We start from the raw sequence: 8,957 nt of genomic DNA, 5'->3' as shown, positions 1-8,957 counted from the left end.
TGTACTGAAAGTGATAATTTTCACCAAGGTACATGAAGCTTTCAAGCCTCTTGGCTCTAGCTGTGTCATCTTTCCCTCCACTCAAATGAAAAATGTATTTTTTTAGGCCTGAAATGAATTTTTTTCCCCCAGCCAAACTTTCAGTCGCCTGGAATGAGTTTTTGACAGCTAACCTTATTCTATCAAGTAATACATCATCAACCAACAGAGACTTGATGGTATATCATGCTGGTCCAGATGAAGGATTACATCTATAGATACTATAGATCAAAAGACCCATGCCACCTGAGTAATGCATTCACCACACTGTCACCAGACCTCTGCAAACCTATCCAAGTGACAGAGACCTTTTTGGGGTTATTTACAGGAGTGTTATTTATTTAGTAAATCCTGCCTAGTTGTGAGGGAGAGAATTGAGGATTATGTACACCATTCCTAGAGAAACAAAATCCCCCTGGGTGCTCTCTCTCTCTCTCTCTCTCTCTCTCTCTCTCGTGTAGTATATGTATACATAAAGCTCTCTCTCTCTATATATATATATATATATATATGATTGGAAAAACGGATTCAAACCAAATAGAACTGCCCTTTCCCACTTAAAAATGGGAGTCCAGCTGTTATTTTTCAATCTCCTTTTAAAACTCTGCTGTGAGAGAAATTACAACTCTCCACCAGAGCCAGGGTGCAGGAGATGGAGTTCGTCTTTGGTGTTTGTCCTGTCTCACATCATACATAATTTCTCCTCAGGCACCTGCTCCCCTGTTGGAATTTCTGGACCACTCTTGGCCCCTTACTGTGATTGACTTTGGTGTAAGAATGCATGTCCTCTAAAATGCCTTGAGATGAATGAGACCTTAAAAACCCTGACTCTGCCACTCACCAGCTGTACGATCTTGGGAAACTCTTATTTTTAGTTGGTGTAAAATGGAAATACAAATCACCTTAAGTTTGTGCATATTAAATGAGATAATGCAGACAAAGGGAGCAGTGACTGGCAGAAGAAGTGAGTAATTAATGGTAGTTCACATTATTCTTGTTTCATTTCTTTCCTTCAGTATTCTACCTGCTTCTTACTATCTCCTTTGATTTGGATCCTATCTTAATTTTAATATTACTTCATTGGGGGGGGTCCTTCCCTAATTATCTCCCTCTGTTTTGTCTTTTTATAGTATCAGATACTTTTTCCTAACAATACTTATTAAGAGTATTTAGTTAATTCTCATTAAAAAGATTGTTTGCTTTTTCAGACAGGGTCTCACTAGGTAACCAAAACTGGCCTGGACTTTGCTAAGTAGACCTCAAATTTGTTCCTGCTACTACTAAGTACTAGGATTACAGGCAGTTACCACCACACCCAGCTTAATTATTAAATATTTGTCTTACCCTAAGATCACAAGTTTGTCGCTTCTCCCATTAAGACTTAGAGGATAAATTTTCACCTAATGTACCTGGAAAGTCTTACTGATTTGATTGGCTGATAGAATTCAAGGCTTAATGCAGTAGCAGCTCTGCAGCTGTGTTCTGTTAGAAAACAATCTCTGAGGAAAGCTAGAACCCAAGCAAGGAGTAAAAGACTCAAAGATATCCCTTAGAAGCTTCTGGAAAGACCACATGGAAAGGAGGCAAGGGCCTAGCTAACAGCCTGACACAGTTTCCAGGTGATAGTCAATGCCAAGTCAGTAGCCTATTGGAATTGATTCTTCCAGATACAGTTAGTTGCTTAAGTTGATATCATAAGGAGCTATGATAAGCTGACCCACTTCAGGGTGCAGATATCTGATCAAAATAGATTATATTGTGAAATTGAATGAACACAAACAAAGGTGTCCCATTACCCTGTGCAACAGACAACAAAAAACCCACCTCTACCATGAGTTGCAAGGGACTGGGAACCAACCAACCACCGTATCTATTTGTCCACTCCTGTGAAACAGTGACCTCCATGGGGTCTGGCTTTCAACGGGAGTTCTATATGAATTTGCTGAATGGATGCACAAGTAGGAAGCATGGAAGAAAGTGAGGTACAGCAGACATAAACTAACAAACGTTATCTTATTAGCAAGTCAATTCTTTTATCATTTCCAAACCACGATTCCTTTAACTAGACATAGTAAAAATATCAATTCATTAGGAAATTTCTCTGTTTGATCCACTGGGCTTGGTTCCTGGAATTACACCCATGTGTAATACAGTTTTAACTTCCCCAAATTCATACTTGAGACCTATATTTCTCACATTAAAATTACCTGGAGAGACTCATTAAAATGTCAGATTCTAGGACCCCACTTCAAATGTGTAGAATGAGAATCATGAGCGGTGAGACCTCATCTCTGGCATTTTTAGCAGGGCTGTTAGTGAACCTTGCACTCCGAAGTATGAAGCCAGGTATAAGCAGATTTTCTCAAACAGCTGTTTAAAAAAGCATTAGGATCTGTCGCGGCCGCCCCCATGGTAGGCACCGACCATTAGGGGAGACGCCCTGGGCGGTTTGCTTCACTCTGCAGAGCAGCAATGGGGAGGCGTTGGGCATGGCCTGAGGAAGGAGGGAGCCCAGCTGCCTGCCCTAGTGCCTGAGCCGTGATGCGAGCGTGGGTCTTACTCTCCTGCTCTCATATCTCACAGGAGTTGGATGGCAATGTACTTCCTTGTTCAGTAGGAAAGCCTTTGTTTATGGCACAGTAGGATGCCCTGTGAAAATATATGTAAAATTACATCAGAATAGCCCTGTCCTTATTTGTATGGATACGAATTGTGCTAGCAAAAAATCAGTGGACCCTACCTACTTATGGATTGGGCCTAATGAAAATACATTAACAGGAAATAGCCGAATAAATATCACTAACACAGGAAAACTGATAGTGAAAGATTTTCTGGACGGTTTGTCTGGACTTTACTCATGTACTCTTTCCTATAAGACTATCAAAGCAGAAACCCAAGAGGAAAATAGGATAAAGAAGAGATATGACTTTATTATGATCTTTGCTTATTGGGAGCCTGATTATTCTTACCACATGGCTGTGCGTTTTACCACAAAATCCTGTGCAGGAAGACATAATGACCTGTTCTTTTAGAGTGCTGAAGAAAATCTTGGATAATTTAATCTCCGACTTGTCATGCCATGTCATAGAACCATCATATAAATGCCATCTGTTAAGATTCCAGATCATGACTTCATATATGAGCTCTTCATAGCCTTTCAAGTCAATCCTTTTGCACCGTGGTGGAAAAGTGTGTGCCATGAGTCTGCTGACTATGACGATACTACCAATTACAATATCCTCAAGACAAGATATCGGATAGAAGAATTTTTTGGAGCCAAGCATTCATTTTGTACCATCACTTTAATAAAACCGTACCAGACATGCATTTTGTGGACCACAGTTTTCAAGTAATACATGTAGATAACTGTCAACCAGGCTTTGGGAAAAATGAAGGTCTACACAGCAATTGTGCTACGTGTTGCATGGTTTGTTGTCCTGGAATTTTCAGCCCTTATGTTGACGTTACTTGTCAGATCTGTGTTTCTGTCCATGCCCACGGAGCTAAATCTTGCCCATAAACTTCAAGACTAGAGGCAAAAGCACTATTACTTGCCTTTGAAGGTGGGGGACAAAAGATTTGTTCACATCTGAGAGCATCATGGATAACTCCATAAAGTAAGATCAGTAAGACCAAAACTTTGGAAACATGCATTTTAGAAAGAAAAACAACCAAATAGTCGGCATGGCATTTCTAAGAAGGCATTTAATTCAGTCTCTGCGGTGTACAAGGGAAAGTTGAGATATTGGTGGATGATTTTTAATGTTCTGTTGTCTACAAACTGAAACATGTACATCAAGGTTGAAAAGAGCAAAGTATAAGGTAATAAAAACATATTTTCCATTTAAAAATTCATTAGGATACTTGATAAATATAAAACAAAATACAGAGAATTTCTAAACTTCTGTCTAGAGCCACTGAATTACAATCCTCAAGAACAAGGCATGACAAAATTTGTTTGATAATCTTTTTTTTCAATATTTTATGGATTTAAGAATTTTATGCAATATGTTGTGATTATATCCAGCCCACTACTCCTTTTCCATCCCCACCTTACTACCCCTTCTTTCCACTATTATTATTTCCTTTTCTTTCTTTCTTTTTTAAAGAAACTTTGAAGAACAACTATCTCCCCTTTTCTTTGCTCTTGGCTGCAGAGGAAATAGCATGATGCCTTATCACTTCATATATACATATATATATATACATATGTGTGTGTATGAATATATATTATGCATATCATATATATAAACAAAGAAAAATATATTTACCAAAAGTCTAGCAAGTGAATCAGGTGGGATAGGGGATTTTTTTTCTAACTCTCTGTTCTTTTCAGAATGATGTCAGAATTTCATAAGCTAATGTATATCTTATAAGTGCAAAACAAATAAAGGCAAATGGCACTGTAACATGGGAGTGCAGATACAGACCATTTAAAACAAACAGCTCCTAAGAAACTTTCTTTGAAGTTCTTTCTGCCTACTCCACCTATGCAGAGTGTATGTACAGTGATTTCACAATATGAATTAGATATGTAAGAAATGACGGGTGAATCAAAGAATGAAATTTCCGAATCAGTCTGATGTTGGCATGGATTTTGGAAGATGCTGTCAAATAAAACACTAGGTCCAATAGAATGACAGCATTCCTAGATTCTGAACCAACTCTCAAAGCAACAGTTATAACTTTTTTCCTCTTCTTCTCATGTGCAGAATCTGATTATACATATGTGTGTTTGACAGGAGCAAACTGGAGTGCAGGTGTGAGCCATTCAAGAACCAAGTCTATTCAAGTCAAACCAAACCATGGCTCAAAGGCATCATTTCTTCAATGTCTGTATAACCAGTGTTGTACTTACATATGTGTTTGCTAAGACAAGATAATATGGATGTCACAGAATCTGTTTAGAGATAAGTTACCTGCAATCATTTCTTCTATTACTAACATAATTGCATTTTCTATTTTGAGAAGAATAGTTAATTCATCAGAAGTTTTTTTTTAACTTTCCAAATGAAGTGAACAGTTTTAAAGGGTCAGGAATAAGATTGCTAAGATGGATCATGTTCTCCCCTTTCTATGAGTTAGCTACATGAAGGGTGGAATAGAAGTCTGCAATTCACACAAGCGTGATGTAAGGCAGGTGTGTCTATCCCATCACCTATGCAGCCAAAGTTAAGATCAAATATTCTGAGCTGCTTGTTCGATGCTTGCTTGACTATAAGGAACCAAGTCTTTGATAGAAGCTGTGACGTTTGGATTGAGCCTTGACAAATTTCAACAAGATTAGGAAAAGCATTCAAGACTGGGAAACTACTTAGAACATACAAAAGTGTAAAACCATAATCCCCATTAATATCAGGAAGAATTCTATTGTAATAATAGAAAGACATACTGGAAATCAAAATCAGGCTCAATTTTAATGCTAGCCTAAAAAACATAGCTTTGTACATAACAAAATTATTTAAAAACTTAAAATTTTATAGCCACTTTTGAAAGAGATGTATCTTTGCTCTGGAAACTGTTATTGGGTATGTTAAAGTTGTAATGAAATGCCTCTTCTAAAAATTTTTTTAAAAATTAAAACAAAACAAAACTTCTTTTGAAAGTCAAAGGGTTTTGGGTTGCAGAACTCTGTTAGGAAGAATGGATCATTCCACTTTCTGTTGCACTATCTAAGTTATGGTGACACCAAAACAGTCTCAACATCTAGCCTCGTTTCAGAATTTCGACTAAGGGCTTTTCACATAGGTTCCACATTTGTCTTGACTTCATAGTTTCTAAAGCTACAATAAATATTTGCTTCTAAGATGAAGTTTGGAGTTAAACCCTTAACAGCCAACCTTTCTTTGCCTACTATCATTTTATAATTTCAATTTTAATTAATTCCACTTAGTTCCAGATTCGTGCTAAAGCAGCAGCAACCCTTCCTCTGTCAAGTGAGCTAGCCCCTGACCATTTCCCATTCCTACATGGTTTCTTCACGAACCCAATTGTTGGACCACAAGCGTGTCCTTGTTGGTCTTTATCAAATAGATTTTATCACTTCAGATCTGCTTTGTTCAAAGGAGCTGTACTTAGTGCAAGGCACATATGTAAAAGTTTCTAGAAGTCACATCAACATAATTTTTAGTTTCCTACTTGTCACCTTTTAAAATACAATAAAGGAAATTAGGCATATATATATATATATATGCACAACATTTGGTGGGGGTTAGGAAGGGGGCTGCAAATATGGGAGGGCATAAATATGATCAAAATATAGCGCATACAAAATTTGAAAATGTTCAATAAAATTTAATTTAAAATAATGTATTAGTCAGGGTTCTCCAAAGAAACAGAACCGGTAGAATGAATATACATGTATAGAGATTTATCAGCTTAGCTCACAGGATAGAGTCAGAGTAGTCCAACAATGGCTACTGGAGAGGCTGAGAATCCGTAGTCGCTCAGTCCACGAGGCTGGATGTCTCAGTAGTCCCTATCTGGCACTGAAGGTCTGACAAATTCCAAAAGATCAGCTAGTCTTCAATCTACAGCTGCAAGACAAACTCACTAGCAAGAGAGAAGGCAAGCAGCAAGAAGCCAGGTGTTCTCCTCTGCCATGGCCTTTTATACAGGTAACACACACATTTAGGGTGTGTCTTCCAGCTTCAGAATATCTAATCAAGAAGATCTGTTTCAGTTAACCCCAGATCCAGTCAAGCTGACACCCCGGATTAGCCATCACAAGTCCACCCCTTGTCAACTGGACACCCAATAGCATCTCTCTATGTCATGCTTAATTTTCAAATGAAAACAATGTTGAGGTCATAATTTCACCTAATGTGATATGACTATCCAATCATACAATGACCAATGCATTATACATCTAAGAGTAGATGAAAAGGTTTTCAAGGAATCCTTAGTCCTTTAGTGTCAGATAACCCAATATAATCATATAGCTTTGCAACACTTAACACTTATCTCAATTACACATTCAAAAAAGAATAACTGAAGTATATGCTTAACATAAGTGTATATATGCACAAGCCTATTCTTAATCAAATAGAACAAAAATATTCATGTCGATTACAATCCATGTTTCTGCAACTGGTCATGTGGCCTAAGTTGGTATTTGTAACTACCTTCCTCTACTACCCATTCTGTATTTCCTCCACCATCAGCAAGCACCTTTGCAGGTCTTGGCTCTTTCCCTGGAGGAGTGACCCATACTTTCATCACTGAAGGGTCTGGGCCATTTGTTGTCCTGTCTGGATTGGGTTGGTGCAGTTCCCATTGACCTTAATCACAGGATATGGTAACACCAAAAGTCACCCTAAGGAATCTCTTGCCTTCCAGATATAATCTTCATTACATCCATTGTGGAGAACCAGTCCAATTTCCCTCTGGTAGTCTGGGTCAATCACCCCTCCTAATACTGTTACTCCTTTTTTAGCCTGCTGACTTAAAGGTATTAGAAGACCAAAGTGCCCAGGGGGAAGTCTTAGCTTCCAGTTCAATGGAATGTTTATTGTCTCTCCTGGCAGAAGCACTCCCTCTTCTGGAACCAAAACATCCAAGCCAGTAGAGTGCAAAGTTGAGAGTACAGGAAGCAAAAATTTTCGTAGAGGGTCACCAGGGGTGATAGTGAGTGGAATCATTCCTACTTCCACCCCTTGATTCCTGGACCCATGAATCCTGGCTATAGGAGAAATTGTACCATATATTGGACGCTGATTCAAAGCATATACTGCCTTCTGGAGGACCCTGGCCTAGCTCTACAGGCTATTGCCACCTAATTGGCACTGTAATTGTCCCTTTAAGAGACCATTCCATCATTCTATCGAGCCAGCTGCTTCAGGTTGGTGGGGAACATGGTAAGACCAGTGGATTCCATGACCATGGGCCCACTGTGGTACTTCTTTGGCTATGAAGTGAGTTCCCTGGTCAGAAGCGATGCTGTGTGGAATACCATGATGGTGGATAAGGCATTCTGTAAGTCCCTGGATGGTAGTTTGGGCAGAAGCATTACGTGCAGGAAAAGCAAATCCATAACCAGAATAAATGTCTATTCCTGTAAGGATAAAATGCCATCCCCTCCAAGATGGAAGTGGTCCAATGTAGTCAACCTGCCACTGGGTTGCAGGCTGGTGGGGAACAGTGCCATATCGGGGGCTCAGTGTTGGTCTCTGCTGTTAGCAGATCTGGCACTCAGCAGCAGCTGTAGCCAGGTCAGCTTTCGTGAGTGGGAGTCCACACTGTCGGGCCCATGCATAACCTCCATCTCTGCCACCATGGCCACTTTGTTCATGGGCCCATTAAGCAATGACAGGGATAGCTGAAGAAAGAGGCTGACAATCCACAGAGCTGGTCATCTGATCTACTTGATTATTGAACTCATCTTTTGCTGAAGCCACATTTTGATGAGCATTTACATAAGACACAAGTATATTCACATCCTTTGCCCATTTGGAGAGATCTATCAACATACTTCTTCCCCAATTGTCTTTCTCAACAATTTTCCAATCATGTTCTTTCCAAGCCCCTGACCATTCAGCCAAGCCATTGGCTACAGCCCATGAATCAGTATATAATCGCACTTCTGGCCATTTCTTCTTCCAAGCAAAATGCACGACCATGTGCACTGCCTGAAGTTCTGCCCGCTGTGAAGACTTTCCTTCCCCAGTGGCCTTCAGGGTTGTTCCAGAAGTTGGCTGTAATGCCACAGCTGTCCATCTCTGAGTGGTGCCTGCATAGCGTGCAGAACCATCTGTAAACCAAGCCCTAGTCTTCTCTTCCTCAGTCAACCAATCATAGGGCACACCCCATGAAGCCATAGGTGCATGCTTGAGAACAGGAGGCATTGTAACAGGAGTAGGAACCATAGGAATTTTGGCAACTTCTTCACGTAACTTGCTTGTGTTTTCTGGGCCTGCTCG

The 8,957-nt window shown here is 39.6% G+C and overlaps 1 pseudogene; it reads left to right on the top strand.

Moving 5' to 3' along the window:
- Positions 1 to 2,580: 2,580 nt before the first annotated feature.
- LOC103725362 lies at positions 2,581 to 3,559 on the top strand (annotated as a pseudogene).
- Positions 3,560 to 8,957: the final 5,398 nt, after the last annotated feature.

This window comes from Nannospalax galili, unplaced genomic scaffold, assembly GCF_000622305.1.
Source record: "Nannospalax galili isolate Female #2095 unplaced genomic scaffold, S.galili_v1.0 scaffold828, whole genome shotgun sequence".
In the NCBI taxonomy this organism is placed as follows: Eukaryota; Metazoa; Chordata; class Mammalia; order Rodentia; family Spalacidae; genus Nannospalax; species Nannospalax galili.
This window is presented reverse-complemented; position numbering and strand designations above follow the sequence as displayed.